Here is an 8616-nt window from a genome sequence, read left to right as displayed (position 1 = left end):
TGGAGACAATGTAGCAATGATAATAGAAACAACTTGGGTGAGCGATGACACGTTTTGGGTTGATCGTGACATCAGAGCGTCGAAATAGTTGGTGTTGTTGTTGTTGTAATAATCCAAATCTTCCTCCGAGCTACCCGCCTTGGTACGGCGGTAGGCGGACGCGTACCAGCCGTCTGCCGTCAACGCCGCCGCCCCGGCTGCCGCGACGCGCACCGGAGACGAGCGTGCCGTGGACCTGTAGCGAGAGCACGTCCCGGCGCCGTTATATTTTCCCGCGTTTGAGTTTGTGATAGTAAGCGTGTAGTAAATTATACTAGAGTTTGTGATGCATTTTGGAAACAGGAGATGAGCCCCTGGTCTAATGCGCCACCTGGCTTGAGAAACCCCATCTTTTTCCATTTTCAAACATTTTTGAAAAAGCTCCAGGGAGCCACTAGGCGGCGTTAAAGAGCCGCATGCGGCTCTAGAGCCGCGGGTTGCCGACCCCTGGCTTAGGCGAATAATTGTAAAATATCACGGCCAAAATATGTGTGCGCCTCCGGATGACTACTGCCGGTGTTCTGCCAAATTCTGCTCCCTTGTCAGATTTTGCTACCGTAGTGCGACTCGATAGCGGAGTCTATCAAATCATGCTACCTATCAGAAAATGCTACCTTACGTCACAAGCGTGACGTAAGGTGCGTGTGATCTGTAGAACAATCGCCTCTATCAAATAATGCTTCCACTGCAGAATCGCGTTACTTTACACCAATGCTCACCCTATGTACACTGTATGAATATGGGGAGCATATTTTGATGTTTGTTTATAACGTCTTTATTGAAGATTTCAGGAGTACCGTATGTGGATAGACCAATCGCCTCTAATATAAATAATGCTCCCACTGCAGAATCAAGTTATTTTACACCAGTACTCACCCCATGTACACTGTTGATGCTGTTTTATAAAGTATATATTGAAGATTTCAGGGGTACAGTATGTGCAATGTAATGTATGAAAACAATTCATCAATTAAACTAAATAAATAACTTCAACAAGAAAAGTGTAGCAAAGTATTGTTAAAACTTGTATATATTTTGAATGGGATTCTGTATGTGTGGGCTTATATATGCAATAAATAATAATTATTCAAAAGATCCACAAAAACAACAAAAGATCTCAAATCTTTATTTTATTTTGAGGCATTTCTTGCAGATATATACAGTGCTATTGTCATGGCTATATTGGGCACACTCAAAATGTGCCCACCGACTGTACAATATACACACACATTTTTGAGTCAATTAATAATACAAAGCACATATTTTATGTTGTACTTTACCATTTCAAACATGCTCTCATCTGCATTTTTTTTTTCCGGCAAAGGAGCAGACCACACAGTAGTCCTCTGCATTCCCTAGAAACAATGGTTTTCATAAGCTTTTAAACGGTGGCAACTCCAATCATTCTGTATAAACTAAGTAAATAAATCCATCCGCATACTCTACCCCTGAAATCTTCAATATACAGATACTCACCCTGAATTTCGAAGCGTACCTCCTAAGGTTTAATTTCTGGGACTTATCAAATCCATCCGGGAATGTTCCAAGAGACAGGAGGTCAAATGATTCTTTCCACCTTTCCTCCATAGCTTTACAAACAAGTATTTTGAATTCATTAAACACGATATCTTGTTATAACATGACAAGATGTCGTCGCCCCCCTCCCCACCACTGACGAAAACTTTCTCCGCTCCCAGTCCTGTAAAGATAACACATGTATCATCTTATTTCTACATTCAGCAGCAAAGCCAGTGTGTACATGCACATATTTACATGCTTACAGGTCAAAAGGCGCAATGTAAAACATTTGTAAGATAATTTCGCAGTTAAAACCATGTTTTAAAGAAAATACTCACCATCAGCAAAAAGGTAGCAGAAATGAATGGATGCGCACGCAGGATCGATCGTGAGAACCACTAGGTAGCTGCTACCTACCTAGTGGTTCGCATGCGCAGAACCACTAGGTAGCAGAATTTGATGGGTAGCAGAAATTGGCAGAACAACGGCAAACAATCACTTTCTCCTCCATGCTGCGGTTTAGCTCCAGCAGTGCATGATTTGGCTGACTGGAGGGGGAGCTCAACTCCTGTGGGCTCCCCCCCCCCAATTTCAACCCCTGTAGGTATTACAACTAGTATGGAGGAATGTCTGCATTGTCTCAGCAGCATGTGTGAAAGTGTAAAAGCCCTACGAAAATATTTATGGCCATTGGTTGTTTTATTGCAGGAGAGGTTGTACGGATGTTTAGGCCATACCAGGCCCCCCACCAGCGCCGTGCACAACCACCACGTCGCACACAACCACCACGTCGCACACCCAGGAAAACATTTACACACAGGTTTTTCTGTCTCACTGGAAGGCGCCAGGAGGAAATCCCTAATCCTGCTGAGCGATTTCAGTCGGAGAGGGCAGGACTGGGTGAAAAAAAAATTACATTCCCAGGTAAAAGTACAAAGCATTATGTCCAAACTGTTGAATCCAGACCATTAACAAGTGTTTGTGTCACTTGAGTTCTTGATTTGTTTTTACAGATAAATTCTGCACTGCTACAGAATTCACTGCAATTCTGCTAACTAACTATCCGGCCCTGAGGGACTGTGGGGGATACCAGCTCCTGAGGTCGAGGGGAACTACAAGGTCAAAATACCTCATCCCCATCGACTGTCCCAGGGAAGGGTACACGCCACACTACTTGTGTAGTACAGCAAATATCGGGCAGGCAATTCTGTATGCCAGGCCCCTTCAAAGGGATATTGATATTGAGGTAACAATATTTTGTTTATGAAGACTGTAATTGCTTTGCATGATTGTCTATATCTATCATTCTATCCATCATGTGCTGTATGTAAAATTGAGCATTCTGCATTAGTGCTGGAAGGCCATGTAGTTAATGTAGCCATGTACTCTCCCTTCCTTTTCCTTTGCCCTACTACTATCTCCTCTAATCAAGTGGTTAATCTTGCACCTAATCTCTGTATTTGTTGTAAATTCCTGCTGTTAATGTAGAGTAGTATGTAGTTCCCTTTTACACTAAGGTCTCTGCTGCAACAGAGTTTGAATTCTCTAGAAGTTGGTTTGTAAATTAAATTGTAGCCCACCATATCAGCTGTTAGTATGCCAAAGCCAGCCCACATCAGCTGATCCACACCAGCTGACAGAACTCTTTTTCTTCACTTCATTTTGTCTTTCCAGACCATCTCCCAGACAGAGGAGCCCGGGGCATACACACAGTGTGAGGTGCAGTGTGTGTTCTGTGGTCAAGCGATTGACATGGCCAGAATCCAAGACCACATTGATGACTGTGAAATGTAGGTAGTCATCCAAACAATTGGACAATTTTACTACACAACAGACCTGACAAAATGCCCTATGGACTTCCTTTTTCCAGCCATGTGCAATACAGTGAACAGAGACAGCACCATTGTACAACCTGTGAATTGCCGCTATCAAATGCATCAAATGTTTTATTTGCTTTTGTCTTATTCTTGCCCTCTGTCTGTGTTTACAGGTCTGCCCAGTCCTCTGCTGCCCAGTCCTCTGCCCAGTCCTCTGCCCAGTCCTCTGCCCAGTCCTCTGCCCAGTCCTCTGCTGCCCAGTCCTCTGCCCAGTCCTCTGCCCAATCCTCTGCCCAGTCCTCTGCTGCCCAGTCCTCTGCCCAATCCTCTGCCCAGTCCTCTGCTGCCCAGTCCTCTGCTGCCCAGTCCTCTGCTGCCCAGTCCTCTGCCCAGTCCTCTGCCCAGTCCTCTGCTGCCCAGTCCTTTGCTGCCCAGTCCTTTGCTGCCCAGTCCTTTGCTGCCCAGTCCTCTGCTGCCCAGTCCTCTGCCCAATCCTCTGCTGCCCAGTCCTCTGCCCAGTCCTTTGCCTCGACCTCAGCTGCCTCGACCTCGTCCACTGGCAGAGTGTCAGAGATTTACAATGAAGGTGCTTTCCCTACATTAAGATCATCGTTTTCTGTGATTCTGTATTGATTTGTTAAATGTGTCCTTTATTGATCCAGTTGATTTCATTTTTTTGTAGCTTAGATTTACTGCATATGATTTTAGATGTGTGTGTCCATCTCTTGTGTGTCCTCTATTTCATGTAAGAGTTATGCTACTGGTTTAACACTTAGAATGGAAGCTGGAGCCAGATGCCAAAGCAGCAGCCAAAATGTTTCAGACTCATGTGCTCAAAGATGCCGACCAGAAGCCAACCCTAAAGTTGACTTTGGACATGCACGTCACAGAAGAGGACAGAGAAAGAGCAATTATCGGCTTCTATAAGCAGACTAATGTTGATTGGACCCGTCCTTTTGAAGTCGAACTCAAGGGTATGTAAAAAACTAAAACATGTATGCATCCTCACCTGCGACTTCCTTACTCAGTTGAACAATCGGTAAAGCACTTGAACTTTTTCCTATATACCACCTGTATACCACAAGTTATCCCCCCCCTCTCTCCATGCTGAACAAAACATGTACATATGTACTGTATGGTACATCTACTACATCTAGTAACACACCTAAAATGTGCAATCCTCAAGAATTCTGCATTGTTTTGTATATGACAGGAGACTGTGCAATTGGGGATGGTGTGAAGAAATATTTCTTTTCGCTATGCCTGAATAAGGTCCAAACAGGCCTACATTTACACCTTGGTAAGTCAATGTTAAGTTTTATGTAACGTTTCTGAATATATGTGGATATACGGATGTGCTGATAGCTTAGTTCTTGGTTTATCTCCTTAGACTACACTGGTGGGAAAACAATCCTGTTCACTGGAGCGGCAGACCACTTGGTCCCATCCACCTCCTTGCCATTGCTCCAGGGGGATCTGTTCCGTGTGGCAGGGAGAATAATCAGACATTCTTTCATAAATCGGGGTCCACTTCTGACAGGGATGGGCCAGTGCCTTTTCCCTCTGCTGGCCAGCAAGGACATGGGGGCCATAGATGCTGCAGTCTTGCAGTTAGAAGATTGTCCAGATTTGGACATTGTGGAGATTGTCAGCCTTGTAAGTGTAACAATTCAATTTGTGCTGCCTCTTTTCATCTGCCCATGTGTCATCTAATTGTTGACCAGTGTTGTATTCAATTACAAATGCTTTCTAACAGCTTGAAAGCCAGACTGTCCTGACCCCCGAAAATGTAGACCAGGTGAACAACTTGGCCCTCAGCTGGGACCTGCCCACTCTTACAGAGAACAACAGGAGGTTGTTGTCACAACAAATCCTCCATCATGGGGTATGAGAATGCCCAATCAAATTAAATAAAAAATAAGAAAGCTATTTACATGTACAGTAAATGTGTTCTTGGATACAGTATGCTGCTAAATATTGTTTCTGGTGCCATCTCCTTTCTAAAGGTAATTGTCAGACGTGAGAGGCAAATGGTGCAGTTGCGGCAAGGGCTGAAGGACACTCGCGTCCTGAGAATGTTAAAAGAACGGCCTGAACTGGCATCTGCCTTGTTCCCCAGATCTGCAGAGGCAGAGCTGGAGCCAGAGGTAACCTGTCGTGCCTACAGACCATGTACAGGGCTTGCATGGTCGTGTTTTTATAATTCATGTTCTCTTTCAGATGATAATAGAACGAATTGTGTGGCCAGAACCAGACAGTGATGAAGAGGAAGAAATTGACGATTACTGCAGTGTGGTTGCTCACTTGCGGCAGTACATCAGCTTAGGTGAGAAATGTATAGCTGCAGCGCTCTCACTCACTCTCAATTATTCCCTCACTCTCACTTATTCACACACACACACACACACACACGCGCACACACTCAAGCAACATGTGTTTTTTGTTGTCTGTTCCTTAGCTTCTTCCTCCGAACTGCAGCAGCTTATTGAGTTTTGGACAGGTTGGGCAGTGCTGCCGGACGAGCTGTATGTCAGTGTTGACCGGGATGCCATCTACCCGACAGCTTCTACCTGTTTCACCACATTGAAAATCCCAACAGGATGTGGGTCCTACAGGGATTTTTGTGTTAAGTTGGGGGCAGCTGTGAGCACCACTAGGTTTGGCTTTGGAAGGATCTAGGTTTTGGGTCTTGGTTTCTATGATTTTACCTTGTCTTACCTTTTCAGTGCACATTGTTCGTTTTCGCAGTTGGCAATGTAATATTATTTTACCTTTCAGACATTCCTCCATACTATTTGTCCGCCAAAAAGGGCGTTTCAAGCATTGAAGTTTGTTTTTGAATAAAAGCTAAGCTCAATAGGCAGAAGCTAGTTTGTCACAGTATTGTCACTCACTTATATTATTTTGGTTCAGTTCATGTCAGTGGAACTGCAGTATGTTTGGATGAGGAAGAATTAAGCATACACTGCATGTAAAGGGGAAGGTAGATTCATATATATTTACAAATATTTGAAAATCCTTGGAGAGAACATCATGCTGTTTGAAAAATGTCTTGTAACTGCTCAACAACTGAGCTGTAAACAGCAATAGCCTCATTCAGTGAGACATTTCGCTGAGGCAATCGTGAGAGCTCCTCAGCAGTCAGGTCACGTGGTAGTTGGATCTCCGGAACGTCGACTCCAGCCAGGTCTTCCAGGTCCGGACCATCTACACTGGCACCATAAAGATCGTCAACCTTAGGAAATAATACCAGACAGTACGAGCAATCAGAGCAATAGCAATCTACATAGATGCATACAAAGACATTGCTAGCACCATCAGAGTAAATTACATGAACAGAATTAGGAGTTGCATAACCTCTATGTGGATGTTTGGAAACCCTAATTCAAATTTACTTATTGTAATGTCCTAGTTTTGGGCCCATCTTTATAGCTGAACCTACCTCTGGGGGATCAGCAACAGCACTTATGTTGCGTAGCCACAGCTGGTAAGGTGACTGGCTATTTTCAGTCCTCAGGCTGTGGAAATTCCAGGCATCTTGGAAATGCCTGAGATGGCTCTGGACGACAGGAAAACCCAGTGGAGAGCGAAGAGGTGGATCTCACTGTCTGGATTCAACATCCATGATGCTTCCATTTCGTGGAAGAGAGTGTGGAAGAGATCGAGCACTTGTGTGTATACATCTCTCCAAAGTCGCTCAATTCTTAAAAACAAAAAGGTTATGATTAACATAATATGGCCTCTGACTATTTAAGATATGGGGTAAAAGATGGAATAAAGCCAAAAGAGCTTGGTTGGTTGTTGGTACAATTCAACAACCTATTCAACTTACCTTTGATTATGCACACTCCTCCCAGTTATGTGGGAATTGCGGTTGGGTCCACAGTTGTCCACCATGTAATATGCCACCTCAATGTTCTCTCTCCCCTTATCCGACCGGACACGAGATGGCACACCATACTGCCGGACAGCTCCAAGAAAAGCATCCAGCACTGTTGTGGCACGGTTGTTGGTGGCTGCTGACAAGAACACCACTAGGCGGCTGAAGCCATCTATCCCACCGTGGATAACAAATCTCCATCTTTTTGTTAAAGGATAAAAGCTGTATAAGTTTACTGAACTATAATTACTGTCAAATACTTGCCTGGATTATTTGACATTCATTTACGTACCGTATTAATTTGTGATTGCCATCAATATGCCACATACAGTTGGGCCCAGGAACTGAATATTGCCGCCTATGTAGAGTTCGGTTGGCCAGGGCTCTTTGTTCTGTGCCCTCTGGGTCCACTCTTTTTAAGGATTGGCGTACTCTGTGAACTTCACATAGCACAGAAAATCAAGAACAGACATAAAACAACAGCATCAGTTTGGGTGCTTATAGGTACAAGAGGTAGGTGAACATACTTTGGACCAGATGGCCTCTTCCCTGGAGATGGTATCGCAACATCCGGTATCCACACAGATGGATCCTGTGGATCTCCAGCACCAGGGCGTCCAGCTGCGTGTCACTCATCTCAGAATACATGGCTGACACACTTAAAAAAGGGATTAAAAAAATGTCCTGTTACTGTTCCACTCTTAAACGTGTTCATAGTAATTGATGAAGATAAACTTATTTTTAGGACACATCGGCCAGCAAAATATTTGACTTTACTGACGAGTGTTGCCCGACAGTGACCATACTGGCCAGTGGCCACTGGCCACACACATAAGCACAGTCATCCCACACCTGTGGTTACATTTTTATTTTTCTCTCTCTCTCTCAGACTACATTCTATCACTCACCTGAGTCCATTTTGTTGCATTTTGCAGTGTACGGTGGTTCTGTGGACACCATACAGGTCCGCGATCTCCTGCACCTTTAGGCCATGGGAGAGGTATCCCTCTATTGCCTCCAAGGGGATCTCCACGGTGGGTCTCCCGACCCTACGTTTCGCACCCAGTGCCTGTAGCACTTGGGAAATCTTTATGTTTACCACACTGGCGTCAAAACGTACCAGTAAGGATAATTCGTCTACCCTATCTCCCAGAACACGCACTCTATCTACTGCATCTGTGTCTTCAACACGATTGTTCTCCAGATCATCGGCCAAACTTCGGAGCGCATCAACAATCTCCTCCATTGCTGACACATACGAACATGAACAAGGAAATTACGAGCAAGTGACGTAGTTCCCGCCCAGACGCGATTGGCTGATACGTTTTGGAAAACGTTTTGCAAAACGATTTGCAAAGTGTT

The 8616-nt window shown here is 44.5% G+C and overlaps 2 pseudogenes across 2 annotated transcripts; one reads left to right on the top strand and one right to left on the bottom strand.

Annotated features, from left to right (window-relative positions):
• The first annotated feature begins 4916 nt into the window (after window positions 1-4916).
• On the top strand, window positions 4917-6021 carry LOC311341036 (annotated as a pseudogene). Its single transcript has 5 exons — window positions 4917-5030; window positions 5131-5259; window positions 5381-5521; window positions 5595-5700; window positions 5833-6021. The product of its transcript is annotated as an uncharacterized misc_RNA (transcript).
• A 384-nt stretch (window positions 6022-6405) lies between these two features.
• LOC311340187 lies at window positions 6406-8477 on the bottom strand (annotated as a pseudogene). The gene is made up of 6 exons (XR_014684113.1): window positions 8163-8477; window positions 7782-7912; window positions 7547-7694; window positions 7207-7455; window positions 6817-7077; window positions 6406-6609 (listed from the first exon to the last, which is right to left on the bottom strand). The product of XR_014684113.1 is annotated as an uncharacterized misc_RNA (transcript).
• Window positions 8478-8616: the final 139 nt, after the last annotated feature.

The sequence above is a fragment of the Micromesistius poutassou genome, assembly GCF_964030765.1.
Source record: "Micromesistius poutassou genome assembly, chromosome: 3".
Taxonomy (NCBI): Eukaryota; Metazoa; Chordata; class Actinopteri; order Gadiformes; family Gadidae; genus Micromesistius; species Micromesistius poutassou.
The sequence above is the reverse complement of the archived record's forward strand: the minus strand, read 5'-3'. Positions and strand labels throughout refer to the sequence as shown.